The following is an 18,573-nucleotide window of genomic DNA, read 5'->3' as shown; positions in this document are numbered from 1 at the left end:
ATTGCTTAATTCTAGGAAATTTTCTGCCATTGCTTAGTATTTCTTTATTCACTTTTTATAATCTTTTCTTCTAAAACTCCTCTATTCAAAAGATCTTTGACCTTCTGATTCTGTTTTCAACATATCCCTTAGCTTTTCTCTCTGTGTTAGGCTACCTCCAAGAATTACTTAACTGGATCTTCTGACTCAGTGAGTTGCCCTGCAGGTTATCCATTCAAAATTCAGCTCATCCATTTTTAAATTTTAGTCATCACAATTTTAATTTTCAAGATCTCCAGTTTTTTTTTATGGAAGTGTATTGACATTCTTATATTTTTTTAGGGATATTACTCTTCTTCAGAGTTTTTCAGTTGGTTCCATTAAATGATTGCTTGAGTACAAGTTCTTCCATTTGTTAAATGTAGTAATTCTTTTTAATGTATTAGCTTTTCTCAAGCATTTGGTGAATTTTTTTTTTTTTTTGTATCTGTTATTCCCCACAGACCTTTCTGTGAGAAATGTATCTGTTCCCACAGCTGGCCTGTAGCCCTTGCAGGGAAGTGCTGGTGTGCCTCTGGGCAGAGCCTGCTACCAGCCAGTCTTTTGTTTTTGGTTTTATTAATTGTGCTTTAGGTGAAAGTTTACAGCTCAAGTTAGATTCTCATACAAAGATTTGTACACACGTTGTTGTGTGACCCTAGTCGCTATCCCTATAATGTGACAGCACACTCCCCCTTTCCACCCCAAATTTCCTGTGTCCACTCAACCAGCTCCTGTCCCTTTCTGCTTTCTCATCTCACCTCCGGACAGGAGCTGCCCACATAGTCTCCTGTATCTACTTGAACTAAGAAGCACACTCCTCACAAGTATTTCATGTCATATAGTTCAGTCTATTCTTTGTCTGAAGAGTTGGTTTCGGGAATGGTTTTAGTTCTGGTTTAGCAGAGAGTCTAGGGGGCCATGTCTTCTGAGGTTCCTCCAGTCTCAGTCAGACCATTTTATTAGAATTTGAGTTCTGCACCCCACTTTTCTCCTGCTCTGTCAGGGACTCACTGTTGTGTTCTTTGTCAGGGCAGTCATTGGTGGTAGCCAGGCACCATCTAGTTCTGGTCTCAAGCTGATGGAGCCTGGTTTATGTGGCCCCTTTTGTCTTTTGGGCTAATATTTTCCTTGTATCTTTGGTGTTCTTCATGGCACTTTGCTCCAGGTGCGTTGGGACCAAGTGATGAATCTTAGGTGGCCACTTGCTGGCTTTTAAGACCCCAGACACCACTCACCAAAGTGGGGTGCGGAACATTTTCTTAATAAACTTGTTATGCCACTTGACCTAGTTGTCCCCTGAAACCATGGTCTCCAGACCCCTACCCCAGCTGCTCTGTCCCTCGAAGTGTTTGATTGTATTCAGGAAATTTCTTAGCTTTTGGTTTAGCCCAGCGGTGCTGACTTCTTCTGTATTGTACGTTGTCCTTCCCTTCACCTAAGATAATTCTTGTCTACCATCTAGTTAGTGAATTCTCCTCTCCCTCCCTCCTCACCCTCACAACCATCAAAGAATGTTTTCTATTGTGTTTAAACCTTTTCTTGGATTCTTATAATAGTGGTCTCATAGAAAATTTGCCCTTTTGTGACTAATTTCACTCGGCATAATGCCTTCCAGGTTCATTCCTGTTATGAGATGTTTTGCAGATTCACTGTTGTTCTTCATCGTTGTGTAGTATTCCATTGTGTGACTGTACACATGATTTGTTTATCCATTCATCTGTTGATGGGCATGTAGGTTGTTTTCATCTTTTTGCTATTGTGAACAGTGCTGCAATGAGCATGGGTGTGCATATATCTACTTGTGTGACAGCTCTTATTTCTCTAGGATATATCCCAAGGAGTGGGATTGCTGGATCCTATGGTACTTCTTTTTCTAGCATTTTAAGGAAGTGCCTCTCTGAATTTAGTGCCCACACTCTTCACTTCCACCTGGGGCTGGATACTGTGTTGCTCTCTATTTGGCCAAGGTTGAGGAGCAGAAGTGTGGAGGGATCTGTCAGTCTGACTGCTTCCACAGAAGCACGGTCAAACCCATCAGGTCGGTTGCCCTGGGCATTTCCTGCTTCAGGCATCAGCTACCTCTGAGCTGAGAGCATCCCTGGATCTATTTCCATCTGTAATAAGTTCTCTCCTTGAGTATGGGGAGCTGTGGCTTCCCTCCTTCCATCTTCCAATAGTTTTCTTGCTTTTAGAAATTCATTGTAGTTTCTCGTCCACGGACATTTCTTATTTTGCAATGTAATTGTGGGTTCCTTTTCTTTGGAAAAAATCTTTTCTGGTTATTTCTATGGATTTGGGGTAGAAAAGAGAAGCTACAGCTTGACACAGTCGGCCAACCTGATCGAACCTTCCCCACCACTTTTTTATACCACTGAACCATGCCATCTACCTGATGAGTTGTCTTTACATTTCCAAAACTCAATTTAGCTAGGAACTGAGATAAAGAGGTTAAGCCTATGGTTTCTTACTTGATCTCAATAAAAATTGGGGTATGGAGATTCTTTTCCCCCTCTAAGTGGTCGCCATGAGTTGGTAGCCAACTCAAGAGAAGCTAACAACAAGAAGAAATACATCTTATTCATGCAGTTCATTGTGCCACAAATATGAGGATACTCGAGTCTGTTCCTTTATGCCTCCTTTCTTTTTATCGCTGATGAGATCTGTGAAGCCTGTCATCTTTCTTTGTGATTTACAAGATAGACTTTTCCAGGGTATGTCAACTGTTCTGAAGACAATGTTGTGAAGTATCAGATTTGGCACATCAGATAGACAATGGTGTGCCTGGGAAACACTGGGCTATTGATGAGCCTCGTGTCAAAACTGATTGCCATATATGGGCAATTTTTCCCCTTCACTGTTACCCTGGTTGCGATTTCTGTGAGGATTTTCATGAACAAGGGGAAGTTTTGATTCTAAATTGAAGTCATGCTTTTGGTGTGTTTCTATCATGACCCTACTTTCACGCAGCAGGATTAGTAACTGCTAATGGTAGGAGGGGAAACCCTGGTGGCGTAGCAGTTAAGTGCTACGGCTACTAACCAAAGGGTCGGCAGTTCAAATCTGCCAGGTGCTCCTTGGAAACTCTCTATGGGGCAGTTCTACTCTGTCCTCTAGGGTCACTATGAGTCGGAATTGACTCGATGGCACTGGGTTTGGTTGTTGGTTTTTAATGGTAGAGGAGGGCTTTAAAAGTAATGAGCAGTTGGGAAACATTACCATTAAAAATCAGGTGTTTTTTCTCTTTTTTAAAATTATTGTAAACAATAAATTCACTTAGTACTACTGTGCTTCCATGGAATTGTTTTGTTTGCCAGATTTTTCTCTTTCTTTTAGACACACTTTCTGAGGAAACTTGTACAAAATGTGACCACGGACTGATTTGTTGTGATGAGCAATGGCGTAGACAAAGGAAAGAAAGAGCTCAAGTGCTGAAACTGTTTGTTTTAGAAGAAAAGTTTCTAAAATGCATTCCCTGGGAGTTTCTGCCATTGAGTGAAACTCATTTTTATTCCCCTTTTAGTCATCCCATGTCATCCCTAGATCTTCTGGGAACATCTGCTCAACCAAAGTGTGACAGTGGCAGTTTTGTTTCGGAACACTGCTTTCTGCTTTGTGTAAAAGCTTGGGATTTTCCAGTAGGACATTACAAAAAGAAAGAGTGCTACCCCATTATCTTAGGATCAGAGGGTGCAGCTGGTGGGCATAGTCTACACAGTTGGTTTGGGAAGCCTGCAGACTGACAGGTTTAAGATGCAGCTGAAAGATGTTTGTAAAGACAAGTCTTTGTGGAATCTCCTGTGACACACACCTAGCTTGTGTCAAGATCGTGCCTGTTGAAGAAAAAGCAGGTCGTTAAAATCTTTCCAGAAAAACATAAAATTCATAATAAAGTTCAGTCAGGTTCAGCTTTTGTTTCCTCAGAGAATAACCTTGTGATCTTTAAATGTTGTTGGGTATTTTTGTCCAGCTTTCAAATGGCCACTTGTTTTCATGAATGTGTAACTTGGTTGGTGCATTGGAATAGTCTATGCTACAGTAAGAAATTTACTCTGAAATCTCAGTGGCTTTGCATACAAATAAACAAAAACCAAAAAAACTAAACCCATCACTGTTGAGTCAGTTCCGACTCCTGGTGACTCCATGTGTTAGAGAGTAAAACTGCTACACAGAACAGATCTCTGGGCCTTTCTTCCAAGGAGCTGCTGGTTGGGTTTGAGCCACCAACCTTTAGGTTAGTGGTTAATTGCTCACTTATGGGACATGTCCGGACTGGGTTTGTGGGGGCCTTTGTTCCATGACATGGTTGTCCCACGATGAACATGTAGTCGCCAAGGCAGGGAAGAGGGTACATGGCTCTCATACCCACTTTCCCATCCTTGGGCCCAGAAGTAACACATTTTACTTCCGCTCAGTGCATTTGCCAGAACCAGTCCTGTGGCCCTGACTAAGTGCAAGGGGCTGGGAAGTGTAATCCCTCCCCTGGAGGGAAGGAGACCCAAATATAGTCCTCACTAGCAACATCCACCACCGTTGGGGAAGACCATTTTGCAGCTCTCCATTCCCACTACGTTAGTTTCCTTCCTTAGTGATTCACAAGGAAGTGACTATAAGAAAACATTTTTTGACAGTAAAATAAAAAAAAAATATTAATCTTCAAAATATATAAACTATCAACTTCGTATCCAAGTCCTGGAATGGTGAGAAAGAAAGAAGGGGTTCACTTTTGTTTTTTTTCTATCATCTAAAAGGAGAAATGAGGGGAGAGAATGAATCAAGCTTTTCCTTTGTGCCTCCTACAAACATCTTCATGACACCCCTGCAGGTACTGGTCCATTTTATACATGCCAAGGTCTATGTTTTTCTGAATGGCAGAATAGGGCTTCAACTCTCTGACTGGGATTACAATAGAGAATCCTGGACAGAGCGGGAGAAAAACGTAGAACAAATGACCAAATTCACAAAAAGACCAGACTTGTCTGACAGAGACTGGAGGAACCCCTGAGACTCTGGCCCCTGGACACCTTTCTAACTCAGACTTGAAGTCATTCCCAAAGTTTACCTTTCAGCCAAAGATTAGGCAGGCCTATAAGACAAATAATAACACACATGAGGAACGTGCTTCTTAGATCAATCAAGTATATGAAATCAAATGGACAACACCTGCCTAGGAACAAAGATGAGAAGGTGGGAGCTGGCAGGAAAACTGAACAAAAGGACACAGTGAACTCAGGGTGGAAAGCAAAAGAGGGAGATTGCTGACACGATGTGGGATTGCAGCCAATGCCATGAAAAACAATTTGTGTATACACTTTTGAGTGAGAAACTTATTTGCTCTGGAAACTTTCACCTAAATCACAATTAAAAAAAAAAAAAAAAAAAAGGGCTTCAAACCCTGGCCTGACTTCACTCCAACGACCACGTACTCTCCTGGTCACCACAGTGACTGTAGCTCCTCCAAGTCCCTTATATGCTTGTGACTCATTTTGTATATGCATTTCTATACCATCAGTTAGAATAAACGACTTGGTTCAGCAGGCATTGCTGATAGCCATGCAGTCTTATGTTTTAAGTAGAAAGTGAAGGCTTTTGTGGAAATATTTGTGTTTTTTTTTTTAATATGTTACTCTGGAATCTAGATTTCTATAAAAAGTTAATATAAGCATCCCTAGAAAACAACTTCTCTCAGGAATGCCCTGGACTTAGGACTCAAGTCTCGTTTAATAGCATGTCCTACCCCAGCCTCCACAGGCAAAATCCTGTGTAGAAACCTGACAGAACATAAAGAAAATCAATTTTTTAGTCAGTTTTTTTTTTTTTTTTAACTTTTGACCTTTTTGAAAGACTCCGGGGGAGGTAGAGCCAAGATGGTGAAATAGACGCTTCCGGCGAGCCCTCTTTACAACAAAGACCCAAAAAGGCAAATGAAAGCAGTATATTTGTGACAAGCTGGGAGCCTTGAGCTTCAAAGGCAAACTTGGAAAACGAACTGAGGGGCAGGGGGAAGAAGAGACAGTTCAGAACTGGAGAGGAGTTATCAGGCCTGAATTGTGGGGAGCCCTCAGGCACCATTCCCGGAGCGGAGGCGGAGGTGGCCGCGGTGGGCTGGTACTAGCATTCAGCCGCAGTTTCCTCAAGGAGAAGCAGTCAACCGCACAGCCTGCTCACACCTCTGGAACCTGAGCAGAATGGCGCTCCCAGCAAAAGTTAAGTACTTATGTATATTTTAACATGCCTCCCTCCACCTGCAAACCTGCCTCAGCAGCTGGACTCCCTGGGCCTGAGATAGGCCCTGTTGAGCACCTAGAGCAATCCTCCCAGCATTGGGGAAGGAAAAAATTCCCATTTAGGGGAAAAGATAATTTGCTAGCTCCACTAACCGGGGGAACAGAGGACAGAAGCAGCTCCTGTCTAGGCATTAACTGTCCATAGACTTTGAGCATGTTTCCCTTCTGCATGGACCTGTGTGGGCCTATTTCGGGAGAATAGACCCTTGTTGGCAGACTCCAACCTTTTCAGCTGTGTGGTGAAGAGGTGGGTATTTGATGTTTGACATTCCTTTGCCTATTAAACAAGGTCCTCACCTACCCACATCAGGCACCTAAGGACTGTTAGCTCCACTCAGGTCACCCAGCCACCTGTGATGGGGTCCAAAGATAACTGGTACCTCCCAGTCCTTACAACCAAAAACTTTGGGTGCCCATGGTCCGTCTGCAGAACCCACCCACCTGCATGCTCTAGGACGGGGATGCGCTTTCCTCAGAGACACTGGGGGTCGGTTCTCAGCCCCCTGCCTTGTTCAGAGTGTGACCCCCTACTGCAATCAGATACCGGTATATATGCCAACCACCCCTACCCCTCTAAGACTGTACAACAAAGCCTGTACCACACACTTGATGATCAGCTACCTGGAAACCTGAGCTGAATTCATATAAGAAAACTGAACGGACTCCTAGACTGAAATACCTGATAACAGCTCTAGCCATCTGGGGACAGGACATCAGAGCTCCAAATGCGAAAATAATCAAGCTAGCTCACTCAAGCAACCCATAGGGGTATACCAAAACAAAACAAAGCAAGCAGCTACGACACAGTAAGCAAGCATAAACTAATACAATAACTTATTGATGGCTCAGAGACAACAGTCAATATCAAGTCACATAAAGAAACAGACCATGATCACCTCAGCAGGCTCTCAAAACAAGGAATCCAGGGATTTTCTAGATGAAAGTGCATTCCTGGAATTACCAGATGCAGAACCAAAAGTTTAATAAGCAGAACCCTTCAAGACATCAGGAAGGAAATGAGACAATATGCAGTACAAGCCGAGGAACACACAGATAAAGCAACTGAAGTAATTAGAAAGATTATTCAGGAACATAATGAAAAGTTTAATAAGCTGTAAAATCCATAGACAGGCAGAAATCAAAAATTCAGAAGATTAACAATAAAATTACAGAAGTAGAAAACTCAGTAGAAAGTCAGAGGAGCAGAATTGAGCAAGTAGAAGCTAGAATTTCTGAACTCGAAGATAAATCACTTGGCACTAATATATTTGAAGAAAAATCAGATAAAAGAATTTAAAAAAAATGAAGAAACCTTAAGAATCATGTGGGACTCTATCAAGAGAAATAACTTATGAGTGATTGGAGTACCAGAACAGGGAGGGATAACAGAAAATACAGAGAGAATTGTTGAAGATTTGTTGGCAGAAAACTTCCCTGATATCATGAAAGATGAGAGGATATCTATCGAAGATGCTCACTGAACTCCACATAAGGTAGATGTTAAACGTAAGTCACCAAGACATATTATAATCAAACTTGCCAAAACCAAAGATAAAGAGAGAATTATAACAGCAGCGAGGAATAAATGAAAATTCACCTACAAAGGAGAGCCAATAAGAATAAGCTCGGACTACTCGGCAGAAACCATGCAGGCAAGAAGGCAATGGGATGACATATTTAAAAAATTGAAGGAAAAAATTTCCTGTCAAGAATAATATATCCAGCAAAACTGTCTCTTAAATATGAAGGTGACATTAAGACATTTCCAGATAAACTCAAGTTTAGGGAATTTGTAAAAATCAAACCAAAACTACAAGAAATACTAAAGGGAGTCCTTTGGTTAGAAAATCAATAATATCAGGTATCAACCCAAGACTAGTACACTGGGCAGAGCAACCAGAAGTCAACCCAGACAGGAAAATCCAAAAAAAAAAACAAAGGAGATTATAAAAAAAAAGCTCAAAACAGGGTAACAGTGATGTTGTTATATAAAAGAAGACCGCATTAGAAAAATAAGGAGGGCCTAAGAAATGTACGGCGATACAAAGAAATAAAAGTTAGATTTAAATTTAGAAAAATAGGAGTAAATAATAAGGTAACCACAAAGGAGACAAACTATCCTACTCATCAAAATAAAGTACAGGAAAAAAATAGAGACTCAGCAGAAACAAAATCACCAACAACAAATACGAGGAATAATCTACTCAGCACATAAAATTAAGTGGGAAAAAGAAACTGTCAACAACGCACAAAAAAAGACATCAAAATGATAACACTAAATTCATACCTATCCATAATTACCCTGAATGTAAATGGACTAAATGCACCAATAAAGAGACAGAGACTGGCAGAATGGATTAAAAAACAAGATCCGTCTATATGCTGCCTACAAGAGACACACCTTAGACTTAGAGACACAAACAAACTAAAACTCAAAGGATGGAAAAAATATATCAAGCAAACAACAATCAAAAAAGAGCAGGAGTGGTGATATTAATTTCTGACAAAATAGACTTTAAAGTGAAATCCATCATAAAGGATAAGGAAGGACACTATATAATGATTAAAGGGACAATACACCAAGAAGATATAACCATATTAAATATTTATGCACCCAGTGACAGGGCTACAAGATACATAAAACAAACTCTATCAGCATTGAAAAGTGAGATAGACAGCTCCACAATAATACTAGGAGACTTCAACATACCACTTTTGGTGAAGGACAGGACATTCAGAAAGAAGCTCAATAAAGACATGGAAGATCTAAATGCCACAATCAACCAACTTGACCTCGTAGACATATACAGAACACTCCACCCAACAGCAATCAACTATACTTTCTTTTCTAGTGCACATGGAACATTCTCTTAAATAGACCACATATTAGGTCATAAAGCAGGCCTTAGCAGAATCCAAAACATTGAAATATTCAAAGCATCTTCTCTGACCATAAGGCCAAAAAAGTGGAAATTAATAACAGGAAAAGCAGGGAAAAGAAATCAAACACTTGGAAACTGAACAATACCCTGCTCAAAAAAGACTGGATTATAGAAGACATTAAGGATAAAAAAAAAGAAAAGAAATTCATAGAATCCAATGAGAATGAAAACACTTCCCATCAGAACCTTTGGGACACAGCAAAAGCGGTGCTCAGAGCCCCAAAATGCACAAATACAAAAAGAAGAAAGGGCCAAAGTCAAAGAATTATCCTTACAACTTGAACAAATAGAAAGAGAACAACTAAAGGAAACCTCAGGCACCAGAAGAAAACAAATAATAAAAATTAGAGCTGAACTAAATGAAATAGAAAACAGAAAAACAACTGAAAGAATGAACAAGACGAAAAGCTGGTTTTTTGAAAAAATCAACAAAATTGATAAACCACTGGCCAAAGTGACAAATTAAAAACAGGACAGGAAGCAAATAACCCGAATAAGAAATGAGATGGGTGATATTACAACAGACCCACTTGAAATTAAAAGAATCATATCAGATTACTATGAAAAATTGTACTCTAACGTATTTGAAAACCTAGAAGAAATGGATGAATTCCTAGAAACACACTACCTACCTAAACTAACACAAACAGAGGTAGAACAACTAAATAGACCCATAACAAAAGAAGAGATTGAAAAGGCAATCAAAAAACTCCCAACAAAAAAAAAGCCCTGGTCCTGATGGCTTCACTGCAGAGTTCTACAAAACTTTCAGAGAAGAGCTAACACCACTGCTACTAAAGGTATAGAAAAGGACAGAATACTACCAAACTCATTCTATGAAGCCAACATATCCCCGATACCAAAACCAGGTAAAGGCACCACAAGAAAAGAAAATTATAGACCTATATCCCTCATGAACATAGATGCAAAAATCCTCAACAAAATTCTAGCCAATAGAATTCAATAACATATCAAAAAAATAATCTGCCATGACTAAGTGGGATTCATACCAGGTATCAGGGATGGTTCAACATTAGAAAAACAATTAATGTAAACCACCACGTAAATAAAACAAAAGATAAGAATCACAAGATTTTATCAATTGATGCAGAAAAGGCATTTGACAAAGTTCAACACCCATTCATGATAAAAACTTTCTGCAAAATAGGAATAGAAGGAAAATTCCTCACCATAATAAAAGGCACTTATACAAAGCCAACAGCCAACATCACCCTAAATAGAGAGAGCCTGAAAGCATTCCCATTGAGATCGGGAACCAGACAAGGATGCCCTTTATCACCGCTCTTATTCAACATTGTGTTGGAGGTCCTAGCCAGAGCAATTAGGCTAGATAAAAAAATAAAGCACATCTAGATTGGCAAGGACGAATTAAAAGTATCTCTATTTGCAGATGAGATGATCTTATACACGGAAAACCCAAAGGAATCCTCTAGAAAACTACTGAAACTAATAGAAGAGTTCAGCAGAGCATCAGGATACAAGATAAACAAACAAAAATCAGTTGGATTTCTCTACACCAACAAAAAGAACATCGAAGGGGAAATCACCAAATCGATGCCATTTACAGTAGCCCCCAAGAAGATAAAATACTTAGGAATAAATCTTACCAGAGATGTAAAAGACTTATACAAAGAAAACTACAGTACACTTCTGCAAGAAACCAAAAGAGACTTACAAAAGTGGAAAAACATACCTTGCTCGTGGATAGGAAGACTTAACATTATAAAAATGTCTGTTCTACCAAAAGCGATCTATTTGTTTAATGCAATTCTGATCCAAATCCCAACGACATTCTTTAATGAGATGAAGAAACAAATCACCAACTTCATACGGAAGGGAAAGAGGACCCTGAGAAATAAGGTATTACTGAAAAAGAACAACAAATTGCGAGGCCTTACTTTACCTGATTTTAGAACCCATTATACTGCCACAGTAGTCAAAACAGCCTGGTACTGGTACAACAAGACCAGATACATAGACCAATGGAACAGAATTGAGAATCCAGACATAAATCCATCCCCATATGAGCAGCTGATATTTGAGAAAGGCCCCAAAATAGCTAAATGGCTGGCATAACTGGGTATCCATCTACAAAAAAATGAAACAAGACCCATACCTCACACCATGTACAAAAACGAACTCAAAGTGGATCAAAGACCTAAATATAAAATCTAAAGTGATAAAGATCATGGAAGAAAAAACAGGGACAACGTTAGAAGCCCTAATACATGGCATAAACAGTATAGAAAACATAAAGAATGCAGAAGAAAAACTAGATAACCGGGAGCTCCTAAAAATCAAACACCTATGCTCATCCAAAGACTTCACCAAAAGAGTAAAAAGACTATCTACAGACTGGGAAAAAGTTTTCAGCTATGACATTTCTGATCAGCACCTGATCTCTAAAATCTACATGATACTGCAAAAACTCAACTGCAAAAAGACAAATAACCCAATTAAAAAATGGGCAAAAGATATGAATAGACACTCCACTAAAGAAGACATTCAGGTAGCTAACAGATATATGAGGAAATGTACATGATCATTAGCCATTAGAGAAATGCAGATCAAAACTGCAGTGAGATTTCATCTCACTCCAACAAGGCTGGCATTAATCCAAAAAGCACAAAATAATAAATGTTGGAGAGGCTGTGGAGAGATTGGAACACTTATACACTGCTGGTGGGAATGTCAAATGGTTACAACCACTTTGGAAACCGATTTGCTGCTTCCTTAAAAAGCTAGAAATAGAACTACCATACCATCCAGCAATCCCACTACTTGGAATATATCCTAGAGAAATAAGAGCCTTTTCACGAACAGATATATGCACACCCATGTTTACTGCAGCACTGTTTACAATAGCAACAAGACGGAAGCAAGCAAGGTGCCCATCAATGGATGAATGGATCAATAAATTATGGTATATTCACACAATGGAATACTAAAAATGGAATACTACGCATTGATAAAGAACAGTGAGGAATCTGTGAAACATTTCATAACATGGAGGAAACTGGAAGGCATTATGCTGAGTGAAATTAGTCACTTGCAAAAGGAGAAATATTGTAAAAGACCACTATTACAAGAACTTGAGAAATAGTTTAAACTGAGAAGAAAACATTCTTTTGTGGTTACTAGAGGGGGGAGGGAGGGAGGGTGGGAGAGAGGTATTCACTAATTAGATAAGTAGATAAGAACTACTTTAGGTGAAGGGAAAGGCAACACACGATACAGGGGAGGCCAGCACAATGGGACTAAACCAAAAGCAAAGAAGTTTCCTGAATAAACTGAATGCTTTGAAGGCCAGTGTAGCAGGGGCAGGGGTTTGGGGACTATGATTTCAGGGGACATCTAAGTCAATTGCCATAATAAAATCTATTAAGAAAACATTCTGCATCCCACTTTGAAGAGTGGCATCTGGGGTCTTAAACACTAGCAAGCAGCCATCTGAGATGCATCAATTTTTCTCAACCCACCTGGATCAAAGGAGAATTAAGAACACCAAGGACACAAGGTAATTGGAGCCCTAGAGACAAAAAGGGCCACACGAACCAGAGACTACATCAGCCTGAGACCAGAAGAACTAGATGGTGCCTGGCTACATCCGATGACTGCCCTGATAGAGAACACAACAGAGAACCCCTGAGGGAGCAGGAGAGCAGTGGGATGCAGACCCCAAATTCTCAAAAAAAGAATAGACTTAATGGCCTTACTGATACTGGAAGGACGCTGGTGGTCATGGCCCCCAGATCTTCTGTTGGCCCAGGACAGGAACCATTCCCGAAGCCAACTCTTCAGACATGGATTGGACTGGACAATGGGTTGGAGAGGGATGCTGGTGAGGAGTGAGCTTCTTGGATCAGGTGGACACTTGAGACTTTGAGACTATGCTGGCATCTCCTGCCTGGAGGGTAGATGAGAGGGTAGAGGGGGTTAGAAGCTGGCAAAATGGACACAAAAAGAGAGAGTGGAGGGAGAGAGAGGGCTGTCTCCTTAGGGGGAGAGTAATTGGGAGTATGTATCAAGGTGTATATAAGTTTTTATGTGAGAGACTGACTTGATTTGTAAACTTGCACTCAAAGCACAATAAAAATTATTAAAAAAAAAAAGACTCTGAAGAGATCTGCGTGTATTACTGTGCTGGGTGGTGGAGTTTTTGATGTGACACGCAACACACAAGTACAGCCTTGTGGGATTGGTGCAGATGGGTTGTCTTAGATGGCAAGTTCTGAAAGAGCCAGAACAGAGTGTTAACACCGTAGTCAGGAAAGACCTCTGAAAGCAGGGGCACAGGGAGCAATGGGGTTTGAAGAAGGGTTATACTCAGTTTGAGGATGGGATGGACAGGAAAACCATACGGACAGATGGGTGAATATGCTCTGCAGGCTTGAAAGTCTGTCCTGGTTGTAGAGATAATTTCAAGTAGAGAGAGTGGTGGGAGGAAGAACTAAGAAGATAGGAATTTGCTTTGGATATTTAAATGGCTTCTGCCAAACCCGTGAGCGGGTTTTGCTCCTGCTCAGGCAGGAAACACACCTACCTGTGTGGTTTACCTTGAGGAGGTCTGCAAGTTCAGTCTGCCCTTGTCTACCGGAGTTCATAACATTTCCATTGTTAATCGACATCCTTATCAGGCTCATTGAAAAAGCACATTCTAAGGCTGAGCAAGGTGTGATCCTGAGGTATAGTGGGGAGTCAGCAAAGAGTTAGCCTTTAGAATCAGACTTACACACTGCATGAGGAACCCACAAGCTGGGACCCAGGCAAGTTCGTCATGCTTTCTAAACTTCAGTTTTCTCATCTATAAAATGGAGATACAATACTGTCTTCTCTTGAGGAAGGGAATACTACCAACCCTTGAGGGTTGTTAACATTAAATGTTATAATGTATGAAAGGCTCAGCTGGTAACAGGCATTCAATTAAATATTAGTTCTTTCCTTTCCCCCTCATTCAGTTCGAAGTATGTGTATTGAACCAGCACGTCATAATTTCCTCTGGATTAAGATACTTCTACAATGTTCCTGTCAAAATGAAAGGAGGCACTCCACCAGACTAAGTCCAGTACAACTAGATGGTGCCTGGCTACCACCATCGACTGCTCTGACAGGGATCACAATACAGGGTCCCGCACAGAGCTGGAGAAAAATGTAGAACAAAATTCTAACTCACACAAAAAGACCAAACTTACTGGTCTGATGGAGACTGGACAAACCCCAAGAGTACGGCCCCGGATACCCTTTCAGCTCAGTAATAAAGTCATTTCTGAGGTCCACCCTTCAGCCAAAGATTAGATAGGTCCATAAAACAAAACAAGACTAAAGGGGCACACCGGCTATGGGGCAAGGACAAGAAAGCAGGAGGGAACAGGAAAGCTGGTAATTGGGGAACCCAAGGTCAAGAAGAGTGAGTGTTGACATATTGTGGGGTTGTTAACCAATGTCATAAAACAGCATGTGTACTAACTATTCAATGAGAAGCCAGTTTGTTCTACAAAACTTCATCTAAAGTACAATTTAAAAAAAAAAAGAGGAGGTACAACACACGAATTTACTATTTCCCACTGGCCACCTTGCCACAGCTTTACTCACCAGGCTAGTTAGCAGGGAGCCAGTTCCTAAGGAAGTAGGTAGGGCAGGCACGGAGCTTGTTGGTTTTTATTATGCTGAACAATTGTTTGACAGCAGGGTTGGAGGTTTGGTTAAGTTAGTCTTGGGGTTTTATCCACAAAGGGAAGGTCAGGTGGGTACCACAGGCTGGCTTGAGGACCCCAGAGGCAAGGAAGGAGGTGGAAAATAGGAGATAAGTTTTGTCAGCATCTGATTTTGCCTAGGGATGATGGCTGTGTCGCAGACTCTGTAGTGTCACCACTATGTGAATGTCATTTCTTGGAGGAGGAGTTACATTTTAATTAGCCACAAGGTCCCTGATTTCTGATGTATCAGGGCTTTTCTCCAGGCCTCATCGTTTTTGATTATTTTTGCCCATGTCTGCCATTTACCTACTTCTTTCATGTGTATCAAAAGGAAACCACCAAGCAGCCTGGAAATCCTATTACAGACCTCGGGACATTAATTGTGGAGTTCTCCCCCACGGTTACACAAGTGCTGAAAAAGTGATTCTCTTTCAATAGTGTCTTGTTAAAACGCCAGGCACAGTTTGTTTTTGACGTTTGCTGCTACTGTTAAATAATAATCTTGCTTCTGTCATAGCTAATGTTGACTTGAAGGCATTTGGAGGCATTTCTCAACTCCAGCCTTAACAGTGAGGCCTGGGTCCTGACAGACATTTTTCTTGCTTGCCCAAGGCAACCGAGTGTAGGGTTCTAACCTGTTCTGAGCCCTGAGACAATGTCAAATGGGCACACACTACCTCAAATTTTAGATCAGGTCACACACATGTGTGCACACATATACAGTTTGGAGTTTTGACTTCCTAGGAATGACATTGGAATCAATTAAACAGTATCTCATTTTAGGATCCCTCAAATTCTGGTTGTTCTGCTTTGGTAAACCTCTATCAGTTAGAATGTCATACATAATTACAGGTCTCTTTAAAATCAATAAGCATTTTTATTGTTTCTGTATTTGCAATGGAGCACGCCCCCAGCACTGCCCTGCTAACAGCGTGCACCGTGTGCCATCTGTCAGAGAGAATCTGGGCTCTTCAAGCACAGCGCTTTCTTGTGTTGCTATGCCCATTAGAAATTTAATTTATGCTCCTTTTGTCTACCTTTGAGCAAAGGCAACTTTTGAATTCCCCCTCCCCAGCCCCAATGTCTTATAGACTAACACGTAGACACTTTCTTCCAATGGAAGGTAATAGAGGGCAAGGAAGTTAAAAAAAAAAAAAAATGGGCAGAGGAAGTGAGAACTGTACAAGAATTCTGTGGAATTGCGTAGGAGTTGGCATCATTGACATACCAGGAGGCCAAGAAATATGCAGTTAGTTTCAAAATAAATACCAAAGGAATGATTAATCAGATAAGCCTGTTTTGATTTTTTAGGAAAATAGAAGTATGTCAGTCATTAGCACTGGATTTCCATTAGCTGAGGCAACTTGGGTTTGGAGCTTTATCTATGGAGCAGCAGACTGTAAATCTAATAGATAAGTGTCCCTTATACCCTTTAATATGCTTTTTGTTGACTACACCTATACCACAAAATTCAATTTCATCTTCAAATTTTGAGAAATAGAGATTTCCAAAGTTATAAACCTGAGCATGAGAATTATTCCACTGCAAACCGCTATCACATTCTATCTTTCCCTTTATCCTGAGTCTGGTTGTTTGGGAGACTAGTTTTAGATGGCAGTAGTTCTTCTTCAGAGAGTAATACGGATTTATTTAAGGCCAAGATGTAATCATCCCATGATGATTCACATATATCACCCAACCACTGAACTGAATTGTCAGATTCATAGAGAAGAATGGTAGAGCTGGAAGGGACCCTAAATTTCATCTAGGACAGAGCAGTTTTGCCATTTTACAAATGTAGAAGCAAAACACATTGGCTAAGTACTTGTCCCAAGTCACACAACCAATCCCAGTTGCTTTAACAGGGTATTAGATTTCAATTTATGAAACATGTAGGTTTAATTTTGTATCTGTGCAAGATTTATGGCAATGTAGCACATATGCACACAACTGGTAGGAAACAGACATTCATGAATTCCATTTCTACCATGAAAGATAATGTCACAATGGTTAAGAGAGCAGCTGCTAACTAGAAGGCCGGCAGTTCGAATCCACCAGCTGCTCCTTGGAAACTCTATGGGGTAGTTCTGCTCTGTCATATAGGGTCACTATAAGTTGGAATCGACTTGACACCAACAGGTTTGGCTTTTTGATTTGGAATATATGCATTACATGTACCATTTCAGTTAATTACTACAAATAAAACCGTGAGGCAAATATTATCATCTAGAAAGGTAGAAAGCCTCTACTTTACATGTGAAGAAATAGAAGCTAAGAGAAAGTATGTGTAACCTACCAAGTTCACTCCATTATAATGTGAGCTGGGAATGGAGCCCAAGCTGTTCTTCTTCCTAGGGTGACATCTGCCCTGCCCATGGGTGTCAACAAATGGCTGTGTTGGCAGAACCTTGTTTATTACCATGAAATGTTAGCTGTGGAATTTATGTAGTGAAAGACATTTCCCTGCCCTTTCTAAATAAAGTTAAATTTTAATTGGAGCAGTGAACAACTTCACTAGTACAATTCTTAGCAAAGATATGGGTTTATGAGCAACGGATTTACTACTTTGTGATGAAATGAGTTGGATGTCTTGCAAAAAGAAGGAAAGATTATTTATATCTTGACTTACGAATGCTGAGGTATTTGAAAATCAAATAATTGGGCTAAAAACTCTCATAATGAAGAAATAGGATGTAAAGTGCACCTTAACAGATAAATGTTCATTTATGACTTAAACTCGAACTGCTGAGGCACTCTGACTATTGAATTTTAAGATTAAAGTTGGCATGCCAAAAAAAAGAAAAATGTTGTTGGCATACCCACAAGAGAATACCTGAAATGTACCCTTCATTTTCCAAGCTTCCATCAGATTTGCATATGAAAAAACATCACAAGCATTATGTATGAACTTTCAAGTGAGTTCTGCATATTATCCCTTATATTTTGATATTCATGACCTTAATGAAGAAGGCAGGACAGCAAAAATATGATTAGGCTAATCATCAGGTCAAGGATTCTAATTAATGAATATAAATACAAGATGTTAATTATTTCCTCTCTGTCTGCACTTCTTAGAAATTCTGCCCCATCTTTAGCTCTGGAGAGAGTAGTCCTACAAACCACAGGGAACTCCACTGCTCCCTGAGCACACCTTTACTAACCAGACCAGTCAGGGAACCAGAGCTGCAAGGTCATGTTAAGTGATGGTGGAGTGGGCACAATGGTAACCCAGTGCAGACAGCTATACCAGTTGGGACCTTTGGCATTATGCATGACAGAATGCCTAGTTCAAAATGACTTAAGTAAGAAGAAAAATTATTGGCTCATGAAACTGAAAAGTAGGACTGGTATCACATATAGCTGGGATTCAAGTTTCAAAAAAGGTCATTAGGGCTTAGCTTCTTTCCATAGCTTCACTGTTCCCTCTGTTGTGTTGGCATTTTCCTTGGGCAAGATGGCTGCAGCTGCTCGAGCCTCAGTTCCAGCCTCAGATCCTCTCACTTTCAAGTCCTGTCCTTCAGCAGCCTTAGCAAAAAATCTCATTGTATCTTACTGGCTCTGTTCAGGTCACATGCCCATTACCAAACTAGAGCCAATGGCTGGTTTTCC

Source organism: Elephas maximus, chromosome 6, assembly GCF_024166365.1.
Source record: "Elephas maximus indicus isolate mEleMax1 chromosome 6, mEleMax1 primary haplotype, whole genome shotgun sequence".
In the NCBI taxonomy this organism is placed as follows: domain Eukaryota; kingdom Metazoa; phylum Chordata; class Mammalia; order Proboscidea; family Elephantidae; genus Elephas; species Elephas maximus.
This window is presented reverse-complemented; position numbering follows the sequence as displayed.